Below are 23,515 nucleotides of genomic sequence, written 5' to 3' on the forward strand. Positions count from 1 at the left end.
TGTTTCTGCAAACAAAGATTCTGGCTGATTACCAAGATACATTTTGCAGACATCAGTAGTAGATTAGTGACATGATTTTTCATTCTTTTTCCTCAACCTCATTTGGGTTAGGAACAATATTTCTGTTGCCCACAGAGCTGACACCTTTTTAATTCCAGAATAATGTCCCTGAGGTCCTTTTCTGTTCAGCTGTACCACGCTGTCTGTGGGTGACAAGGCTTGGTGGGTTCTTTCCCCTCTGCCTGGAGAGGTGCCTGGTCCCAGTCCCTGAGGGCACCCAGGCTCCTGGATGGAATTTGTGTGGAAGTGCCTCAGTGTCATCAGCCTTCACATGGAGCCCCGTGGATCAGAGCATTTTCCAAAGGGGCTGTTGGGACAAACAGGGAGATTTGGTCTGGCAGGATCTGTAAAACAATATCCCATAACATCCACTTGTTCTGGCACAGGACACTTGGCTGCAGGGACATATTCCCATTGTTCTCACCCAGGTTTCAGGATTCAAACAGTGGTGTCTTTCCCCAGAGCTGTTCCTTCAGCTGGCCTGGAAGGGCCATTTGGCCTCTGCACCCACACTCTGGCCCCATTATTGGGACTGGTGCATCCAAACCCTTCATCTCCATGAACAGCAGTGATTCGAGGTCGATGTTCTTTTTTTCACAGTTGTTCTAAAAACTGCAATATCAATAATTGTGCTACCTTGCCATGGGGTTGAATAATCCAATTGTTCACTATTAACAGAATTACTTTAATTTCTCCTTCATAATCTGCACAGATTACTCCTCCCAAAACGGGAACACTTTTCAAGGCAAAGCTTGAGTGACCATTTATCAAACCAAAGTGTGCTGGAGGAATCTGAATTCCTATTCTGGTATTGATAGCTCTCCTTTGCTTCTGATCCTAACTGATTCTAATGCACAAAGGTCCAGCCCTGCAGCCTCTGGGGTGGCCCTGTCAGGGACCATCACACCCAGAATAATTTCCCAGGCAGTCCAAGTCTCACTGTCAATGGCTGTGTTTTCAAACTGGTACATGGGTGCAGCCATGCACATCCAGGGGGTTTCCATTTTTCCAGTGGGCACATTGTTAAGGGTAAGAATCACATCCATGAGGTGGGATTTTCACTGCAATAAATTTCCATCTCCTCAGTTTTTCAACTGCTCTTTTAACAACCCCTTCATCTGTTCAATCAATACTGCAGGTTGTGGATAGTCTGATATATGAAAAACCCAGCAGCCTTACTCATTTATTCTTCATAGAAACAAACAAAGCATTCCACATCCTAGTGTCAGCAAACCCTATAAAACCAGCCAATTTCATCCTTTCCTCTTTCATTCATTGTACACAATCTCACAGATTTCACCAGTGATGTTTGGGTCCTGGTCAGTCATTTTGTGTAGAGTATAAAGTGTTACATCCCTGAGTAGCCAAAGCTAAAAAATTAGTATTTGGAGCATTATTTTACAATGTCATTATATATATATGTGGAAGTATATATATATCAAAGTTTTATTATATATATGTATATAATTATTTATTATGTAATTACTCTTTGCACAAATGAATCCAAGCTCAAGATTAAAAACCTTTTCTGTCACTCCATGTGGGAGCATTTTGGCAGCAATCATTCTCTCTGTTGGTGCTGTTTCTGGGGTGCTGTTAATAAAATTCATCCTCGTATTCCCAAACACACAAGTTCTTTTAATTTTTCTGTATTTTAATACATCTAGTGGTTCAGCTTCTTTCAGATGACTTCCCCATTGCTCTCAGGGTGCTCTGAACTCAGCCCACTCCCGAGCCAGCAAACTCTAGGGAAGGTTTTCCTTACGCCTGAGAATTTAGGACAGGACTGATTCCAAACATTTGCATTTAAAAAGCAACATTTTGTGGTTATCTGGTCAGACCACACTGACTTTGTTTTACCAGTGGGCAGGGTCAGCAGCAGAGACACAGACACCAAGCTCAGGAATCAGTGTCATTTACTGTAGTTCAGAGCAGCAAAGGATCAAAAAGGGAGAAGCTCTGCAGTGCACTCAACCATCACTACCAAAGGTTGCCTGCAGTGATTAAGAGACAGCACCAGTTACCCTCAGACTCTGCCATCACCCAGGTGCACACATCAGCTGGGGGAAGCTGTCTGTCCTGGTTTAGGACAAAATTAGGGGAAAATCTCCAAAAGGAGCCCCCCAGAAAACAAACCCCCAAAACTCCTCCCCCGCCTCCACCGGGTTTGGGAAGAATTTCCTCAGAGGAAAAGTGGAAAAAACCTGTTTATTTAGCAAACACACAAAGAAAAAAACCACTCCTCAACACAAGAGAAAAACAGACACGGATGACAAAGAAACTTTCACCCGTCTGAGTGGATATACAGACTCAGAAGGTCTCTGGCGCCGGGGAGGGCAAAACTGCCCTTCACACCTTTTCAGCACTTTGAACCAGCCAAGAGCTTTCTCCAAGGGTGCAGTGAAGCAGCTGTTCCTGCTCCCAGCTCTGGCTCTTCCCAGTCTCTGACCTTGACTGGTTTTGTCCCTCTTGCTGTGCCCTCTGTTCCTCCTGTCCTCAGTGGCTGCTGCCCAGGACTGTGGAACTGGCACAGATCAAGGGCTCCAGCCCCTCCTTTCTCTGCCCTTGGAGCTGCCTCCTCACAGCAGCCTTTTCCATCTGGAAGCTTCACATGGACAGGGAGTCCCCACCTCTGTTCCCTGCACAACCTCCAGGAGCCCAGGGCTGCCATCTCTAGTCCCTGCTGGCACTGGAGGCTCCCAGGTGCCCCAGGCTGCTGTGACACCACTGCACATGGGAGGGAAGAGTGGCAGGGGCTGTGCTGAAAGTCAGCTCCATGGGCTGCTGCTGCTGTGGGAGTCATTTGTCCAGCCCTACCCAGAGTCAGGGATCAGATCCAGGCACTGCTGCTGCTCCCTCGGGATCAGCCACAGTTTGAGTGTTGCTGTCAGTGCCAGCAGAAGCGGTGGCTGGAGCAGTGGGTGCTGACAGTGTCCCAAGCCCCAGGGCCAGAGGGGTCCCTGGGCGGGGGCTGGGAGGGAGCTGCCCCTTGTTCTCCCTCTGCCCCACACAGAGCTGGGCTGGGCACAAGTGGGGCAGCACAGCAAACAGGGAGCCTGCGAGTCTCTTCCAGTCCTGTCTGCTCAGAGTTTGGGCCTTGGAGCTGCAGGTGGGCAAAGGCAGCTGCTCCTGGTCCCTCTGTGTGTCCCCGTGTTCAGCAGTGCTGCTCCATCAGTCTGTGCCCAGCAATGGGGAAAAGCCTCAGCCCTGCAGGGCCAGGAGCTGCTGTTTTAAAGAAAAGAAAAAGGAAAAATAAAAGAAATCTCTATAAAATGTGAAAGAGAAAAACAAAAACCAAGTGTTCATTGAAAAATCTTCTGCAACTTTGAATTAAGAGGTAACTCATCTTTTGAAACAGTAAACTCCGTTATTTACTTTGTAAATGAGCTGATGGCATTGATGCATCTAACTGGCCTCAGTAGTTTTTTAAAAAAGATTTTGAGGGTTGTTTCCAATACTGTTATTTTAAATTGTGGTGAAACTGGTGTGAAGAAAGAAGAAATTCCTTTGTGCCCTGCCAGCTCCAAGCAGGACTTGCAATCTAGATCCTGTCACAGCTCAAATCCTTTAGAAGACCCTTCCTTCTCACCCTGTGAATGAGCTGAACATTCCCTTTGAAATTGTCAGGGGGTTCTTAAACAAAGTCTCACTTATGGCTTTTTGTTTGGTTTGGAAGTGCAAAAGGGCAATTCTCCATCCATCAGCTCCAGACTGCACTGCCTTAAGAACATGGCCCTTCTGACAGATTTTGTCCACTCGTGGCATTTCTAGAGAAAGAAGAAAGTGCAACTGCACATTTCCAGCCAAAAAGGCATGGAGAGTGGGACAAATGAAACATCCTGTGGAGATCCAGGCGTCCAGCTAGGACTGTGGAGAGTTTAGGTTTTTGCCAACTGGCTGTGTGTCCCTAACTGCAATGTCTTGGCCTGCAGGAGCATCTCACTCACCTGCAAAAGCAGAGAGCTCAGGTGGTGTGCTTGGAAAAGACTCATCTGATGCAAAGCTGTCAGAGCAATGTGAGGGCAGAGTGGGCCCAGCTGTGCCCAGGGCTGAGCCCAGCAGAGCCCTGGCAGAGCCCAGAGCAGACTCAGCATCCACAGAGCTCGGCTGCAAGGAGAGAAACCAGAACCTGCCCGTGAGCTGAAGGCTCCTGTCCCCCTTGTCCCAGCTCCCGCGGTGCCCAGGCCATGCTGGCCATGCCCAGAGCAGTGCCCAAAGCTGCCCATCATTGCTGCCTTGGGCAGCAGAGCAGGAGAGCAGCACATGTGCCCAGCCTGCAGCCAGCCATGGCACATCCAGCCCCTCAGCAGTTGCCCAGGGCCAAAAAGCAGCTTGGCATTCCACTGAAGGATTCATGCCATCTGCCCCAGCAAAGGGGGAACCTTTGGTGCCCGGCCAAGCTGTGCCATGCCCAGATCTGGGAGCATCCCCCTGGCTGTGGACTCATCTGCAAATTCGGTGTGGAGCTTGTCTGTGAAGAAGGTGCCAGAATCCAAATCCATCATGTTCAGCTGGCCAGGTTGAGGAAGATATTGTCATCATTGAGGCTGTGCTTGGTGTCTCCAGCAGCAGCCCCACCTGCTACGGCTTCTCCAGAGGCTCCTTCTCCTTCCCTGGGGCCAGACCACGCTGTCAGTGTTCTGCCCAGGGCCCCAGCCATCGATGAACCAGACAAGATAACCCAGGGGGATGGTGGCCACCAGGTCTCCAGCTCAGCTCCAGCCCATGAACTGTGTGTTCCCTTCTGATGATCACTGCTCAGAGTAACAGGCAAGACAAAACCAGTCTGGTTTGCTTTTCCAGTGATTGCCAAGAGATGTGTGCAGCATATACATGCCAGGCCCCTGGATCCAAATGTGCACGAGGATCTCTCCCATCTTCTAGGGCAGATGAACACCCTGCAGCCAAGGATCCCAGAAAAGGTTTTCTAAGGATGGCCTGTCCAAGGGTTGAATGGACAAACACCTCTTAATAACATCTTGGCACTCTGAAGAGAGAGATCAGAAATCACCAGTCAGTTGGAGAAGCTGCCCCCCACATTCCTGTGCTCAGGCCATGCTGGGTGTTTCCAGGGTTGTGCCTAAACTTCCCCATGGATTCTCTGTTTGGAGAGCAGGAGAGCAGGACATGTGCCACCTCCTCAGCAGCTGTCAGAGCAGGATGCTCACAAGCCCAGTGCTGTCTCCCATCACTGGTATTCTCCCCGTGCCCAGAGATGAGGATCCACCTTGAGAAAGCCCTCGTGGGAACAAGATCCATCCCCAGATGATCTCCTGGTCCCTCCTGAACAGGTGCTTCCCCATGACCAGGTGGGACAGCAGGAGGCCCAGGGACCAGATCTTTGCTGCCTCACTGTGGTAGCGTTGGTGGTGGAACTAGTCTGGCGGGCTGTAGGACAGGGTTCCTCTGGAATACAGATGGAGTTCATCAGGGGGATGCTGCTGCTCCCACAGCCTGGCCCCAGCATCCCTGGGCATGCGGGGGCTACCCCAGTGGCACGTGGTGTGACCCACTGCCCTGTCACCAGCACCTGGGACTTGTGTACAAACTCGGGGTTGGAAAAGAATCCACTGGTGCTGGAAGAGGGCAGGAGAAGCCCTGGGAAGGCCCAACACACAAAACAAAAACACACCCAGTGGTGGAGAAAACCCATTTTTCTCCCTGTGATGTTAATAAGCCAAGGCAAACAGGGGGAGCAGGGCAGTTCAAGCCCTTTCTTGCCTGCACACCAAACTGGCCGGGGCATGGGGTCAGACCCCCCTCTCTGCTACCCCCACGGGGGTTTTGTCGGCCTGGCTGCTCCAGCTCCAGCGCCAGCCCAGGGCAGAGTGGGTGCTGAAGGCTGTCGGCAGGGCTGGGAGATGGTCTCCCTCACACTCCAACCCAAATCAACTTGGCTCAAGCATTAATCCCATCCCAGCTGCAAAAGGGGCAATCCTCGGTGCTACACCCAGGCTGGGCCATGAGATGCCCAGGAGCATCCCCTAGGAGGGCTCACCTACAAACGGGGTGTAGGCTTTCTTGGAGGAAGGTGCTACAGCCACAGTCGATCAGTTTCAGCTGCCCAGTGGCCAGGTTGAGCAGGATGGTCTCTGCTTTGATGTCCCTGTGCAGGACCCCGCAGATGGTGCAGAGCCTCACGGCCTCCAGCACCTGGTGGAACAGCTCCCACACCTCCTGCTCCGGCAGCAACCTCCGCTCCGCCAGCAAACCCGAGAGCTCCTAGCACCGCTCTGGACGCTCCAGCACCAACAAGAAGCTGTTGGGCAACTCAACCCAACCCACTCCAGGAGCTGAATGACACCAGCACACCCAGAGGGCACCTTAGCCAGCAGCACGATCTCCAGGGGCACGATCTCAGTTGGGCTTGGGCCGTGCCAGGGCTCTGGGACCCTTCACCCCATCCAGAACGCTCTGCATTCCCCGCTCACCCCACGCCCGCTCTCCCTGCAGGGCTCCCGGTGGCTCCCACCCTGATGGGACCCGGTTCCTCGCCGCCCGGCACGTCCCGGCTTCACCCACTGGCCCCACTCGCTCTCCAGCTTGCCCCAGTGCCGGATGCGATCCCGCGGCACGTATTCGATGGGCACTGCGAGCAAGGGGCAGCAGCGGGCTGAGCTCACTGCCTTGCCGCCACACCCCGACAATTCCTCCTCCTTCCCCTTCTCCTCCTCCTCCTCCTCCTCCCGCACTCGCCGCCGGCCCCGCCACTCCCCGGGCACTGTCCGAGAGCCGCGTCACCGCCCAGACGCTGCCGCAGCCGCCGCGGCCCAGCAGAGAACCCAGCCGGTTCCGCTCCTTCAGGCCCGGCTGCGCCTTCCCTGCCGGCGAGACGCGGCTGTCAGCGCTCGGCCCGGGGCCAGGAACGGCCCCCGAGCGCCCCTCGGCCGCCCCGGGCCGGGCAGCCCCAGGCGTTCGCTCTTTGGAACGGGACAGCGGCGGCTCGGGACCGGCGGCCGCGCTGCCGAGCGGCGGAGCTCGGGCCGGGCTCAGGCCAGGGGGAGCCAAAGGGAGGCGATGCCGCCCCAGCCCCAGGCACTGATGCCCGCCCAGCAGAGCCACCGCCAGCACGGCCAGAGCCGGGCGGAGGCGAGAGTGCGGCAGGACGGGCGGGACAGGGACGGGGCAGCCCTGGCTGGGGGCATGGCCTGGTCTGGAACGGGGAGAGGGAGACTGGGAGAGGAGGGGGACAGCGGGAGAGGGAGATTGCGTGCAGGACTGCGGGAGAGCGTGCGGGACTGTGAGAGACGGAGAGAATAAACAAGAGCGAGTCGACAAAGCCGCTTCTTTTGCTTCTTTCGCTGCTGCCGCTGCTCCTGCCGCTGCCGCTGCTGCTGCTGCTGAAACTGAAGAGCCAGGGCCGTTTGTCCGTGTGTCTGTTTGTCCGTTCCTCGCTCACCCCTGTGCCGAGCCCCTCTCTCCCCACTGGCAGTCTTTGGCTCTGTCCAAACACGGGAACTTTGCCATGTTGAGCCAAGATCCAGAGTCTTGACTCCTGCACAGTAGAAGAGAAATCCCCTTGGTTGCTGCTGTGCATTGTCCCTGCTGAGGCTCAAACACTGACTGAGCACATTCCCTGAACGCAGAATTTGTACCTCACCCAAGCACTGAACTTGTGTCTCCAGCATTCGTTTCCAAGAAAAAAAGGGAAAGGCAAACTGTGGGTAGCTCATGGTATTTTACATTGTATAAAACTTGTCAAGTCATGGATCTCAGAGGTGAGATCCATTTGGAACTAATGGGATGGAGAAGTAGTGCAAGATGGAAAAGGGGAGCATAAAAATAAATAGAGAAAAACATCTTGTATTATTTCTTTCCATTTTCAATTCACTTCTTTAAAGCTGTTTTCAGTTTTCCCAGAATCTTCTCCACAGTCCTGTTTGCTCTTTCCAAGAACCTTTCCTGGAGAATGAGGTGCAGCTTCTGTCACAAGATGTGCCACCAACTGCAGCTTCTCTTGGCTTTCCACACTGTGCGTGCAGCACAACTCTTACAGCAAAGCAGGACAAAGGTTTTGAGAACTTGGCAACTTGTTATTTCTTTTCCTGGGATGAAGAACTGTGCCATGGGTAAGGTTTTCATTGCTACTGTTCTAACCTAAGAAAACAGGAGGTGGTACCAGGAACTGTTAGGGAATGCAACCATGACTGAATGCAGAGAAAGAATTTCCAGAGCCTGCAGCCACAAGTGGAGAGTTGTGTGATGATCATTCCAACACCCCTATGGACATCTTGAAAGAGATCTAGAATGTGAAAATGGGTTGGCAGAGGGAGATTGTATCTGTGTTCAGTTTAGCTGATTCTACATCTCTTGCAGTGGTGTAAATCAGAAGTACCATCAGTTCATGAAAAGCACCAGAACAAGCTGGACCTCTCAGTAGGTGACTGAAAGAATCTGAAAAGGAGAAATGCAGGGAATTAACTTTGTCTGTAAGAAGGGTAATTTTTTCCTACTAATTTCCAATTCATTCCTTCCGCTTTTCTCCTGTATAGCAAGGCAATTTGCATCACAGATTCCCATGAAATGAGAACCCTGAGCTTGTGCAGCTGCCTGAAGGATGCCCTGTTCCTCTGCAGGACACTCAGGCTGAAACAGGAGCCTGAGCCCTCTCTGGGGAAGCCTCCTCCGAGCTGGAATTTGTGCCGTGCTGGAGAGGAGGAGCAGGGGAGAAGGCTGGGTGCTGTGTGGCAGGAGCAGGAGGTTTGGGCTGCAGGACATTCCGCCTGCGCCGCTGCCCTGCAATGGGCAGCCGTGCCCAGGGCTCTGGGCCCGGCCCCGTGTGCACTGAGCTCCCGACACTGCGGGAGCTGCCTGGGCTGGGCTCAGGATCCTGCTGGGGCTGGGCAGCAGGCTGGGCTCCCACTGGGACCAACAGCAGCTGGAAATACCTCTGGGCATCTCCATTTTCTGCTGCTGCTCGGAAGGAGCAATGAAGCGAGGAGACAAGTTCTGGTTTCTCTTTATCATGGTGGATTTTTTTCATTTCATTTGATGCTCCAGAGGCAATTTCTGTGATGGCCTCTGTCTGCTGATTCTATTTCAGCAGCACCAGTAACAGGGCTGTTACTGGCCAATGGGGCCTGCATGTCTTTAATTCTCCTCGACTTTGTGCTCAGGGACTTGTGAACATTTCAAATCTGCAAATCATGATGCCTGTGACAAACAGCCCAAGTTTCCTGTCACAAAAGCACTTTGGGTAGCAGTGAACGAAAAAGGCAATTTTAGTTTAATGGATTAAATTCAAGTGGCAAGCAGAAGAGGGGCAAGAGCAGCCATGATTTACAATTCCCGAGGCAAAAGCAACTAAAGCCTCCTGCTGTCACCTCAGGGTGAGTAAAACAGGGTTGAAAGCAGCGCTGGAACCCGATCCTTTCTCTCTCTGAAGGTTGGGTCAGGGCAGCACAGGAGGCCCTGAGGAATCAGGGCTGTGTGGGTGGTTGTTGCTCTGCTCCAGAATTCACCTGCAAAAAGCCCTTGGGAGTGAGGCAGGAGCAGGTGGGAAGGGGCCGGTGCTGCTGCTGCTCCTGCCCGGGAGCCCCGGCTGGGCCGGGCCAGCGCCCACTGAGCTGCGGCTCCTGCTGCTGCTGCCAGAGCCGGGCAGGATTGGGGACAGGGAATGTACACAGGGACAGCAAAGGCCTTGGGTGGGACTGGGGACAGGGAATGGACACGGGGACAGCAAAGGCCTTGGGGCTGCAGGGATGTTCACACTCAGGCAGTGCCAGCACAGAGCTTCAGCCCGCAATTAACTCTGAGGGAAATGCTGAGGAAAGGCTCCATTGCAGCCTTTCTTTACTCATAGCTGTGAAGGGAATGAAATAAAAGGGGAACAGGCAGGGCCCGACCCCTTCTTCTTCGGGAGGAACCATGAAGGGCTGTGAGGGGCTGTGGGAGGCCAGGCTCGTCATGGGACAAATGGTACATTGTGACACTCTAGAACCAAGGAGACGGTTTTTGGCAGTACAAAAGCTCATGGAACCAAAGTTCATTGTGACATGCAGGGTCTCAGGGAACCATGGAGACCATTATGGCATTTCAGGACCCATTGGAACCAAAGGGCCATTGTGACACTGCAGGGCCTTGTATAAGCAAGGGGTCATTGTAGCATGGCAGGGCCTCATGGAATTAAGGGGATCGTAGTGACAATGTGGGGCTCTGTGAGACCACAGGGACATTCTGACTCTGTGGAACCAAGATTGTTACACACTGTGACACCAAAGGGCCATTGTAGAAGTCAGGGAACCATTGAGACCATTGGGACATCACAGGGCCTCATGGAACCAAGGGGCCATTGTGACACTGTGTCACCATGGAACCAAGGATACCATTGTGACACTACGGAACATTGTGGAACCAAGGAGGCCATTGTGAACAGGCAGGGGAGCCTGCTGATACCATTATGAATTTCAAGTTCTTGTGGCACCAAAGGGCCATTGTGGAACTGCAGCACCTCGTGGAACCAATGAGACCATTGTGCCACTGCAGGATCTCATGGAATCCTGGAGACCATTCTGAGACTTTGAGGCCTCGTTGAATCAAGAGGCTTGGCAGGGCCTCATGGAAGCAAGGAGACCATTCTGGCACTCTGAGTCCGCATGAAACCAAGGGACCATTGAGACACCACAGGGCCTCATAGACCCAGAGCAACCACTGTGAACTCTGCAAGGTCTGATGGACACAAGGGGCCATTGTGACACTATGGTCCCTCATGGAAGCAAAGGGCCAGTGTGACACAGCCAGGTCTTGTGGAACCAAGGGGCCATGGTGATTCTGAGGAGCCCAATAGAACCAAGGGGCCATTGTGACACCACAGGACCTTATGGAACCATGGAGACCATTGTGACACTCTGAGACCTCATGGAACCAAGGGGCCATTGTGTCATTATGCAGTCCCATGAAACCATTTTGACACTGCAAGGCCTCAGGGAAGCAAGGGGCCATTGTGCCACTGCAGAACCAAGGAGAACATTGTGATATTGCTGGGCCTCATGGAAACAAAGATCTGTTGTGATACTGTGGGGCCTCATGTAACCAAGGGTTATTGTAAAGCTGCAGGGCTCCAAGGATCCAAGAACATGGAACAGACCTGGTTGACTTGGCCTCCTGGGCCCAGAACTGGTCCAGCTGACCTGGGCATGTTGAGGATTGCTTCTCATCTGCCCCTGAAATCTTAAAGTTCCATGCTTTCCTTCCTGTGGGAAAGACCATTCTTTCTCCTCCATGGTCCCAGTGGCCGAAATTGGGATACCTCCAAATTTGATTATATCCTTGAATTCTTCCCATATGAAACCTGCCAGGACAGACAGCTCTGTCTGGCCATGGTCTCATAGGGACAACATTGCATCTGCCTTTAAAGCACTGGGGGACTGCATCTTTCATGTCCAGACATACATGGCCAAATGAGAATCTGCCTCTAAAATTCCTTGTATCCAAGGACAGCTCCCAGACAAAAGCTGCCATGGAATATCTAGGTACCCGTGGCTTCCTGAGGGCCAGCTCTCATCTGCCTTTGAAACACTTTTCTTCCTATGGAAGAGAGCTGTCCTTCTTTTCCAGATGCCCAGGGACAAAACTGGGATTTGGCCTCCCAAATTCCATCTATACAAGGATTGCTCCCAGACAAATGCTGCCAAGACAAACAGGTCTGTCTGGCCTTGCCCTCCTTGGAACTGCCTCTAATCAGTCTTTGAAACACTGGGGCTCTGCCCTTGCCTTCCTGTGGAGAAGAATTGTCATTTCGGTCCAGGCACCCATGCCTGAAATGGAATTCCACATCCTAAACTCTACATATATCCAAGGGTTTCTTTCAGACAAAAGCTCCAATGACAGACATGTCTGGCTTGCCTTTGCCTCTGATCTGCCTTCAAAACCTGGGGTTCTGTGATTTCCTTCCTGTAGAGAAGGACTGTCCCTCTTGTCAAGGTGCCCAAGGCATCAAATCCTTGACCACTAGATAGGGACAAAGGAGCTTTGTGCTCAGGGGAGTGAAGACTGAGGAGAGTGGAGGAGAGCCCTGAGAGAGATGGAAGGGTGGTTTCAGGGATGGTGGATCCTTCTGACATAGTGGAAAACAGACAGAGAAAAAAAGAATTAATGCCAAGGGCAGCTGGGATGGTCCAGAACGGACAGAAGGAGAAAGGAATTTCTCTCCCACGGCAGGGCTGTGGTGCAACACGTGCCCCATAAGGAGTCTGGAGCAGCCCAAGGCTTTGTGTGTCCAGGCAGAGGCAGGCAGGACACAGAGCTGTCAGCAAAGGAAGGGCCAGCGAGGTGAGGCAGCCGGGGGATGACGACAGCCTGCAGGGACAGAGGCGCAGGGCATGGACACCGTAGGACAGCCTGGGCTGCAGAGGGCACAGGGATGGGCAGCAGCTGAAAGGCCCTGCCAGAGCCAACTGCTGCAGCACTTGGGCCATGGCTGCTGGCCCTGGGCCTGAGGCCAGCAGGGGACAAGTGAGCCTTGCTGTGCTGGGGCCTCATTGCCTCCTTGTCCCTGCTCAGCAGCCTGGCAGGGGCCGCCCCATGGTCCTGCCCTTGGCATTGCACATCCCCAGAGCCCAGTGCCCTGGGAAGAGCCCTGAGCAATGAGGGAGGGACAGGATCTGCCTTGCCAGGGGCTGGGGCTCAGCCCTTGGCCCTTTGCATTCCTGAAACACATCCAGGTTTGCTGAGCATCAGAGACACCTTTCCCCTGTTTGTCTTCATCTATCAGTGCCTCCAGTGTTCTGCTCTAACTGGAACCTTGGGGAACTTTCTGAATCCTGTCCCTCAGTGGGACTCATTAAAACTTCAAGAAACTTTGGCATATTAATTTGATTTTGAGTTCTTTAAAAGTATTTTTAAAACCACTCTGTCAGGGATTTAATGTGATTTAGAAAAAGAACAGACTCCTGAGCAGCTCATTAAAGTCGTTGTGTTGTGTCTCCTGGCACAGTGAGAGATAATGGCAAGCAGGAAAAGCTTCAAAAAGACATTTCTGCTGAGGAGCAGCTCCTTTCACAGCCCAGCAGGGCTGAGGGCACTGCCTGCAGGCACTGAGGGGACAGGAGCCAGGCACAGACAAGCTAAAGGCAATCAGGACTGGGAAGACATTGAGCTGAGACTTCACTTGGGGAAACATCTTCACAGCCCTGGACATGGTGAGTCTGTGGGTGCAGGGCAATGTCCCCTGTGCTCCTGGAGGGATCTCCTGGAGCCAGCACAGCCCACAGCCTGGGGGATGTGTCAGGAGGACTCTCCCAGTTTCTCTGAGGCACAGGAGGAGGAGGAGGATGTGCTGCAGAGTGGGGCTGCCCTGGGCTCCGTCAGAGGGACAGGGCAGGATGGCTCCTGCTGCCAGGGACGGCTGCAGGGGCTGAAGCTGGGGCTGCAGCCAGGGCTGCCCAGGGCTGTCCTGCACAGCAGTTCCTGCAGCCTTCAGGGCTCTTGGCCAGCCCAGGGCATGTGCCACCTGCCAGGGGCAGCTCTCAGCCTGCCTGGCAGCTCCCCATGGACTGTGGGGAGAAGTTGGAGGTGGAAGGAGCCACCCCCATCAGGGCAGATTCCTCCTGCTGTGCAGATGGTGCTGCATGGCCAGGGCTGCTCTCAGCTTTCCCCTCAAGGGAAGGGAAAGGGGCTGTCAGGTGTGTGTGTGTGTCACTGAGACTCCTGCACTGTCCCCTGGGCATCAGCAGATCTGCCTCAGATCTCCCTCACAAAGTGCCTCCCACCCTCCTCTGCTTACAGACAGCAGCAGCAGCACGTTGCCTTGCAGTATTTGTGTTTGTCTGAGCTGCCCTTAAGGGGCTTCTGGCAGGGAGATGCCCCTGGGCAGTGCCCTGTGCTGGGAGGGGTGTGCAGGACAGAGCTGAGCCCCAAGGGCTGGGCTAGGCTATGGGAGCACTGGCAGGGACAAGGCTTGGATACAGAGAAACAGCTCCCAGTAGGCACAACTACAGGCACAGACAGCCAGTGCATCTCTGGTATCTCACCCTGTTCAGTTGCCCAGGGAAAAAGAAAAGGGTTTTGAGGACCTGACTTTGGAACCGGATATTTCATAGAGTCCACTTTATTTTTCAAGCGCATTTTAAGTGCAGTCACCCTGAAATAGAGAGGTATAATGACCAATTGGCAGCTGTGTGGGTCCCGCAGGTCTGACTGCATTGGGGCACAGAAAGCCCTGTTTTCCCTCTGGGTTGCTCAGTGTTCAGGCTGAGAGCAATGCTAAAGATGAGGCAGTAGCTCAGCAGAACAAACCTGAACTCAAAATTAAAAAAAAAACAAAGTAACTGAGATTTCCCCCTAAAAAGAAAAGTAATTTTCAGTGAATGTGTAAAAAATTAGCATAGGATTGACTCATGGAAATATGTCTCAGCTTGTCAATATTTTCTTTCTACAGTTCACAATGCCCAAAGTGAAGAAATCTCCAACAGCAGCTCCATCAGCCACTTCCTCCTGCAGCCATTGGCAGACATGCGGCAGCTGCAGCTCCTGCACTTCTGCCTCTTCCTGGGCATCTCCCTGGCTGCCCTCCTGGGCAACGGCCTCATCATCAGCGCCGTAGCCTGTGGCCACCACCTGCACACCCCAATGTTCTTCTTCCTGCTCAACCTGGCCCTCACTGACCTGGGCTCCATCTTCACCACTGTCCCCAAAGCCATGCACAATTCCCTCTGGGACACCAGGAACATCTCCTACTCAGGTTGTGCAGCACAGGTGTTTCTTTTTATGTTCTTCATGTCTTCAGAATTTTCCCTCCTGACCATCATGTGCTACGACCGCTATGTGTCCATCTGCAAACCCCTGCACTATGGGACCCTCCTGGGCAGCAGAGCTTGTGCCCACATGGCAGCAGCTGCCTGGGCCAGTGGCTTTCTCAATGCTCTGCTGCACACAGCCAATACATTTTCCCTGCCCCTGTGCCATGGCAATGCCCTGGGCCAGTTCTTCTGTGAAATACCTCAGATCCTCCAACACTCCTGCTCAAACTGAAACTTCGCTGAATTGCGCCTTCTTGCTCTTAGCATCTGTTTATATCTTGCCTGTTTTGTGTTCATTGTTTTCTCCTTTGTGCAGATCTTCAGGGCTGTGCTGAGGATCCCCTCTGAGCAGAGACAGCACAAAGCCTTTTCCACCTGCCTCCCTCACCTGGCTGTGGTCTCCTTGTTTCTCAGCACTACCATATTTTCACACCTGAAGCCCCCCTCCATCTCCTCCCCTTCCCTGGATCTGTCACTGTCAGTTCTGCACTTGGTGGTGCCTCCAGTCTTGAACCCCCTCATCTACAGCCTGAGGAACCAGGAGCTCAAGGCTGCAGTGTGGACACTGACGACTGGATGTTTTCAGGAACTTTAAACTGCTTTCCAGTTTCTTGAAATCACTTGTAATAAAATTATTTTTTGATAACATTTCCTGGTTTGTTTTGAAGATTGTTTGTTTTTTTCCTTTTTAAACATTTTTCACAAAGAAAAGCCATTCTTTCTGCCATTTCTCATTTTGTTTCTCTCCAATGTTACTGTGACCCAGAGACTGTGTCATTGAAAAGCTGTGCCTTTGGTGGATTTAAATAAAAGATAAGAACTCACAACAAATTTTTCTCCTGTTAAGCCCCTTTTGTTCCCTTCTCTGGAGCTGCAGCAGCAGTGTCTGTGTGCAGAGCTGGGGCAGATCAGTGCTGGCGCAGCAGCTGTGCCCAGCAGCAGCAGCACTTGGTGTTGCCAGTGCTGCTCCCATTCCACTGCCCCGCTGCCCTCCTGCCCCTCGTGTTGCTGCAGGGCCTGAGTGCTCTTGGGGCCGGGCACAGCCCTGGGGGTGGCAGTGCCGGGGCTGCAGCAGGGACAGGCCATGGGCACTGCTTGGGCGGCGCTGACGCCTCAGGCCAGGGCCTGGGGACTCCAGGCTCCTTGGCCAGGCTCTCTCCACAACACTTGGCCAGGCCAGTGCTGAGCAGAGAAAACCCCCGTGAGCAGCCCCAGGCTGGCCGTGGGCAGGCTGGGGGCAAACAGCATGGCTGGTGCTCTGCAAGGTCCCTGCAAGGGGGAGACCCTGGCAAGGAGCAGCAGAGCAGGGGCTGATCCATCCCCACTGCACTGGACAGCCCAGGGCAGCGTCCCAGAGCGTCCTCATGCACCTGCCAACAACATCCCCCCTCTGCAGCACTTGCCTCTCCCCCAGCTCACACAGGTGCCGCATCCTTGCAGGCACAGACACAGCAGCACTGGCTCAGGAGCCCCTGTTTGCACTGCACAGAGCAGGCGTCAGCACCCCCATGGTGCTGCTGTGGGGAGATGGAGCTGAGTGAGCACAAATGCCATCAGCCCCTGGGGCCAGCACGGGCTGAGGATGGGAGGGAAACCACTCAGGTGTTGTCGTGGCCTCTGCAGTCAGCCAGAAAGTTTGTTCCCGTGAGCTGTGAGTTTCCTTTCCCACTGAAGATGTTGTTACTCAGAGCCAGGGCTGTCCTGCAGCCGCTGCGAAAGGTCCTGAGCATTTTCTCTGTTTTACCTTTGCTTTCTTTCCTCTTCCTGGTAAAAACTTCTTCCTATTGCCCATCCCTCTTCCCTCCCCTGCAAACAGTCCATCCCTGTTGCCCCTTTCTTCTCTGGCCACGCTCCACATTCCAGTTCTTGAGCTGGCAAAATGGGAACGTCCCCTGGGGAGCAGGATCATCCTACACATGCTTCAGGAATTGTCTGCTGTCTCCTACAGTGCCTCGTGCTGCCCCCTTGCCAGAGGCACCACAGGCCAGGGGGACACATCTGTGCTGGTGTGTCTGGGTGTGGGGCTCCCTGTTCTGGGCAGTGAGGAGAGGCTGGAGAGGCTCTGCAGGACTGACAGGATGGGCTTTGGGGCTGTGAGGAGAAGCTGAGAGACCTAGGCTGCTGGACCTTCTGAAGAGGAGGCCCAGGGCTCATCCTGAAAGTGCTCCAAGGGTGGTTTCAGAGAATCACAGAATCAGCCAGGCTGGAAAATATCTTGGAAATCATCAAGTGCAACCTGTGCCCTGATACCACCTTGTCTTCTCTGAGCCTTCTCTTCTCCAGGATAAACATCTCCAGCTTCCTCAGCCACTCCTCCCAGGACTTGTGTTCCTGACCTCTCACCAGCCTTGTTGCCCTTCTCTGGACACGCTCCAGCCCCTCCATGTCCTTCCTAAACTGGGGATGCCCAGAACTGGCACAGCACTCGAATGGCTGCCCAACTACTTGTGACTACAGGAGAAGAATCACTGCCCTGGTCCTGCTGTCCACACCATTCCTGATCCAGGCCAGGAGCCATTGGTCTTCTTGGCCACTTGGGCACACTGCTGGCTCATGTCCTGCCTGCTGTCCATCAGTGTCCCCAGGTCCCTTTTTGCCTTGCCACTGTTCAGCCATTCTGAGCCCAGACCATAGCCCTGCGAGGGCTGTTGTGGCCAAAGCACCAGACCTGGCACTTGGACTTTTTAAACCTCACCTTGCTGGATTTGGGCCCTGGATCCAGCCTGTTCAGGTGCCTCTGCAGAGCCCTCCTACCCTGCAGCAGATTAACACTCCCAGTGAACTTGGTGTCAGCATGGTTCCATGACATCCCAGAGTTCCACAATTGTCTCCATGATTCCATGATGCTCTGTAGTGTCACAATGCATCCTTAGTTCACTGGGCCCTATAGTTTCACAAGAAAACTTGCTTCCATGAGGTCTCACCATGCTATCCTTGGTTGCAAAGTGTCCCAGCAGCCTCTTGGTCCCATGGGGCACCACATTGTCAAAATTCTTTCCTTCATTTCACATGTCCCTGCAGTGTCACAGTGGCCTCTTGGTTATACAAGGTCTGGCACTATCACAGTGGCCTTTGTGGTACCACGAAGTCCCAAAGAGTAACACTGGCCCCTTGGTTCCATGGAGCTCTGCATATCACCATGGCCCCATTGCTACACACAGTTCCACAGTGTCACAATGGACCCCATTTCCTCATTTCCACAAGGCCAAAAAGTTTCACAACTGTCTTCTTGATTTCATGAAGCCCCACGGAGTCACAGGGCCTCCCAAATTCCATAAGGCTCCAGAATTCCACAATGAACTTCATGTTTGCACAGTGTCACAATGGGGCCCTGGTGACACAGGAACCTGCAGTGTCACAATACGTTCTTGGTTCCATGATACCCTGCAGTGTTAGTGTCACAGGGGTGTCTAAGTACATGAGGCCCTGCAGTATCACCTTAGTTCCAGGAGGCACCTAGGTGTCAAAATTGTTCCCTTAGTTCCATGAGTCCCTGCAGTGCAACAATGGCCCCATGGTTTAACAAAGCCCACTGTGTCACTATAGTCTCCATGTTTCCAAGATAACCCAGAGTCATTAATGAACCTTGAATCCCTTTTTCCCCACAATGTTACAATGGGACCTTGCTTCCCTGGGGCCCTGCAGTGTCACAATCATCACAGAATCACAGAATCACCCAGGCTGGAAAAGACCTCTGAGTGCATCAAGTCCAAGTTGTGACTCAACACCACCTTGTCACCCAGACCGTGCCACTCAGGGCCTCATCCAGTCTTTCCTTAAACACCTCTAAAGATGGCAACTCCACCACCTCCTCGGGCAGCCCATTCCAATTACAAATCATACTTTCTGTGAATAATATTTCTGAATGTCCAGCCAAATCGTCTTCTGGTGCATCTTAAGGCTGTGTCCTCTTGTCCTCCCACTGTTCCCTGGGAAAAGAGCCCAAATACCATTATGGCTGCACCCTCCTGTCAGGGAGTTGTAAAGAGTGATGAGTTCTCCCCTGAGCCTCCTCTTCTCCAGGAGAAACAACCTCAGCCCTCTCAGGCACTCCTCAAAGGACTTGTGTTCCTGACCCTTTACCAGCCTTGTTGCCCTTCTCTGGACACGCTCCAGCTGCTCCGTGTCCTTCCTAAATTGGGGGGCCCAGATCTGGACATAGCACTAGAGGTGCTGCCCAACCAGTGCTGAGCACAGGGGAAGAATCACTGCCCTGGTCCTGCTGGCCACACCATTACTGATCCAGGCCAGGTGCCATTGGCCTTTTTGACCACCTGGGCACACTGCTGGCTCATGTCCAGCCTGCTGTCCATCAGTGTCCCCAGGTACCTTTCTGCCTGGCCACTGTCCAGCCACTCTGCTCTCAGCCTGTAGCACTGCAGGGGTTGTTGTGGCCAAATTGCAGGACCCTGCACTTGGTCTTGTTAAACTTCACCTTGTTGGATTTGGGCCCTGGATCCAGCCTGTCCAGGTCCCTCTGCAGAGCCCTCCCACTCTCCAGCAGATCCACACTCACACCCAGCTTGGTGCCATCTGCAGATTTACTGATGGTGCACTCAATGCCCTCATCCAGATCATCAATGCAGATATTGAAATCCACACTGGCTGGCTCTGATTCCTCAGCCATCCTGTAGGTGCCCTGTGATGGCACTCAGGGTGATCTGTTCCATCACCTTTCCAGGCACCAAGGTCAGGCTGACAGGCCTGGAGTTCCCCAGATCCTCCTTCCAGCCCTGCTTGGGGATGGGCTCACATTGGCACCTCCAGTCTTCTGGGACCTCCCTGGAGAGCCAGGACTGATGGTAAATGATGGAGAGCAGCTTGGGGAGCTCATCCACCAGCTCCCTCATTCCCCTAGGATGGATCCCATCCGGCCCCAGAGACATCTGGGAGCATCTGAGTGGCTCAGCAGGTCCCCAGCTGCTTCCTCCTGGATTTCAGAGATCTGTTCTGCTCCCTGTCCCCATCTACCAGCTCAGGAGAACACTTGTCCTGAGAACAAAATATCTTATACTTGAAAACTCAGGCAAAAAGGCGTTAAGTTCCTCAGACCTTTCCTCATCTTTGGCAACTATATATTCTCCCAATAAGGAATGGAGGTTCTCCTTATCCCTGCTTTTCCTATTAATGTGATTATAAAATAATTTTTTTTATCCTTCACGGACACAGCCAGGTTATATCCTAATTGAGCTTTCACCTCTAATTTTTCTGCATGACCTAACAACATCCATGAACATTTCCTGAGTTGCCTGCCCTTCTGTCCAAAGGTGATGCAGCCTCTTTTCTCCCTGAGTTCCTAGAAAAAGGTCCATGCCAAGCCAGGCCAGTCAGTTTTTCACTAGCTCACTTTTGGCATGCAAGGACAGGCTGCTTCTGCTCCTTTAAGATTTCTTTCTTGAAGTGTCTCCATCCTTCGTGGAACCCTTTGTTCTTAAGCACTGTTTCCCATGAAAAATCAGTACTTGATTCAATTATCCTCAAATCTTCATCCTGAATATGCCAAAGTCTTCCTTTGTAAGTCCAGTATAGTTTTGTTGATGCCCGTCCTTTCTTTACAGGTTATTTAAAAACTCCATAATTTCATGGTCACTGCACCCCAAACAGCCTCTGACCATCACATCTCCCACCAGCCCTTCTCTGTTTGTGAACAGCAGGAGACAGAGCTTTCCTTGGCATTAGGAAGAGAAGGAAACCTCCCCCAAGTGGAGCCTGGAAGGTTCAGCCTGGAGGTGAGGAAACAGCAAAGTCCCTGCCAGGGCAGAATGCTGGTGGCCGAGGTGTCCCAGCGTGAGGCTGGGCCATGCCATGGCTCTGTGTGCCAGGAGCTGGCAGCCCTGGGTGCAGGGAGCCCAGGGAGGGCACAGCAATGCTGGGCTGAGAAATGCTGGGGGGACAGCGAGATGGGCGTGTGCAGCCGGCCAGGGCAGAGGAGCAGCACGCACAGGGGCACAGGCTGCAGGAGAGATGGCCAAGGGCTGGGCAGGGCTGGCAGGGCCAGAGGCACCCAGGCCTTTGTGCCCCGGGCTGGGCAGCGCCTCTGCAGCCCCACAGAAGGAACTTCCCTTGCAGGGGCTGCACTTTGCTGCTGCCCCGGCCCTCCCTGAGCAGGCTGGCAGGGCTTGCAGGGTGATGCCATTTCTCCTTGCTGCCCCTCCCATCCCAGTGCCCCAGGAACAGCCCCGAGCCACCCGTGAGGGACAGGCCCTGCTGGGCCAGGCCTGGGCTCAGCCCTTGGCCTTTCTGCTGCCTCCAACCAGCCCAGGCCTTGCTCAGCATTGCAGTTCCTGCTCACAGCCTTTGGCTCCTGCAATCCTGCCCTCAAGGATCTGCTCTAACCAGTCCCTGGGGAGCCTTTGGCAGTCCCTGCCCTCAGTGGGGCCAGTGATGCTCCAAGGGACTTGGAGTTTTGCTTCTGACTCCTGAAGCAGCTTCTTCAACCTTCTCTCAGTGCCTGGGGGTCCTGGACTCATTCCCAAATCCACCCTCGGGCTGATTAAAACACAGAAAGCACTCAGGAGCTCTTTGTCTTCCTTCATTTGTTTTCATGTCTCCAGGTCTTGTGCAGCTGCTTGGAATCAGTTTGGAGTTCTGTTAAGGAAGGAGATTTCAAAGTGCACCTCATGAATTTTGGTTTTAATCAAGTGGGTGTAATAAATAAGAGGCCTTTTGTTCGCCTGACAGACTTTAGACCTTGGAGGAATATCACCAAGATTTGTGAGGTCAGAATGGGGGTTGTTCTGCTTTGATCCTCTGACAGACAGACCTTGAAAAAGATATCGCTAGAACTTGTTAATTGCTTTGCTCTGCTTGATAGGCCTTAAAGTAAAAAGCCAGAATGTGTTTTGCTTTGCTTGCATAATTACATATTGTTTTAAGTGCCAAGAAAGGAGTCAGTGGCTGAGGAAGACTACTCGCCCTCATCCTCCGACCACCAGAAGGCAGAAAAAGACCCCCTAGCAACTGGAGGAGCATGCGCAGAATTACTAAAGGAGGAGCACGTCACCCAAAAACCTAACAGCTTAAAAGGAACAGACTAAGGGGGGGTGGGTGCAGCAGGTGGTGGAGTGGAGACTCCCCTGCTGTCCAGCGCGCTGAATTTGCTTTTGCTTTCTGTAACCAATAAATCTTTTAAATTGTTATTTGATCTTTTATGGCCCATTGCGCTCATTTATAACAAATTTGGTGCCGTGACTCGGATCGAGATTTTGGAGGGGCTCTCTGCCTGCGGGGAGGCGCGCCCCACCATTTTGGTGGCCCCGGGGACGGGAGTCCTATCCCAACCTCGACCGACGAACCTAAAATTAAGAAAGCAAAAGCAAAGGTAGGAGGGCCCAATTGACCCCTTAAATTTTGTGCACAAAGTCAGGACGAAGAGGTAGGACGCGTAAGTATAAGGGATCCGTTCAGGCGGGGTCGGGATCCCGGAGTACAACGTGTGGTGTGTGTGTGAGAGGGGGACTGGCAGCCAGATTCCCCAAGCGAGTGCGGACCCTTAGTAGTGCGGTTCCCATTGACCCGCGAGGGCGTGGGCCACGAAACAGGGGAAGCGAAAGTGATTTTTGGTGTGAGTGAAGGTACTCCGGAGGAAATGGGGCAGGGGAAGAGTAAACCTCCTGCAAGTGTTAAACTCCCACCCATACCTAGAGATAGTCCCTTAGGATTTTTACTAGAAAATTGGGACCATTTCCCTGGAATGGAAGGGAAGGATAAGGCAAAAATGATATATTACTGTGTAGAAGTTTGGGGTGGGAAGGAGATTTCAAGAAACGTGTTTTGGCCAATATTTGGGTCAACAGAGGATTGGATAAAACAGAGATTAAATATTTGGGTAAATACAAAAAAACCTGTTTGTTTGGAGGAAAGTGAGTATGCAAAAATCTGGATAGCCCGTCCTGAGGTTTTTATCTTTAAATTGACCGAAAAAGGGAATAACAAAAATAAGAAAAAGGGAGGTAGGAAAGAAGAAATCCTAATGGTACCCCCTCCACATGTGCCCCCACCGCAGGCCCCTGCCCCCAGTGCACCTCCCCCAGAGGAGGATTCGGATTCAGATCATTCGAGCTACTCAGGACCAGTCACTAGAGGGAGATCTAGGAAACAACAAGAAAAATTATTTCCATTAAGAGAAATGCCTATGGGGGGTCCTCAGGCAGGAATAGGATTTATATCTGTGCCCCTCAGTTCAGGGGATGTTAGGGAATTTAAGAAGGAAATGGGACACTTATTAGAAGACCCGCTGGGAGTTGCTGAAAGAGTGGACCAATTTCTGGGTCCTAATATGTATACCTGGGATGAATTACAGGCCATTTTGAACATCCTGTTTACGGCCGAAGAGAAAAATATGATTAGGAGGGAGGGCATGCGTATCTGGGACGCCCAACACGCTCAGGGTCCTGCAGCTAACACCAAATGGCCCCTTCAAAATCCTCAGTGGGATCATCAGAATCCTGCACATCGAACACACATGCAGGACCTGAGGACAATCATAGTTCAGGGAATTAGGGAATCAGTCCCGAGAGGCCAGAACATCAATAAAGCATTTAATGAGAGACAAAAGAAGGATGAAACCCCCACAGAATGGTTAGAGAGGTTGAGAAAAAATTTCCAGCTTTATTCAGGAATGGATCCAGATGGTCAAATGGGACAGGCAGTGTTGAAGGTACATTTTGTGTCTAAATCTTGGGAAGATATAAGGAAGAAGATACAAAAGCTGGAAG

The 23,515-nt window shown here is 52.7% G+C and overlaps 1 protein-coding gene and 1 long non-coding RNA gene across 2 annotated transcripts in view; one reads left to right on the forward strand and one right to left on the reverse strand.

The window, feature by feature from the left end:
* Positions 1-23,515, forward strand: part of LOC130266098 (zinc finger protein OZF-like) — a 793,423-nt gene that overhangs the window by 70,920 nt on the left and 698,988 nt on the right. The window lies entirely within an intron of this gene.
* On the reverse strand, positions 4,772-6,189 carry LOC130266233 (uncharacterized). The gene is made up of 3 exons (XR_008842788.1): positions 6,059-6,189; positions 5,288-5,464; positions 4,772-5,047 (listed from the first exon to the last, which is right to left on the reverse strand). It is a non-coding gene; the product is annotated as an uncharacterized LOC130266233 (long non-coding RNA).

The sequence above is a fragment of the Oenanthe melanoleuca genome, unplaced genomic scaffold, assembly GCF_029582105.1.
Source record: "Oenanthe melanoleuca isolate GR-GAL-2019-014 unplaced genomic scaffold, OMel1.0 S001, whole genome shotgun sequence".
In the NCBI taxonomy this organism is placed as follows: domain Eukaryota; kingdom Metazoa; phylum Chordata; class Aves; order Passeriformes; family Muscicapidae; genus Oenanthe; species Oenanthe melanoleuca.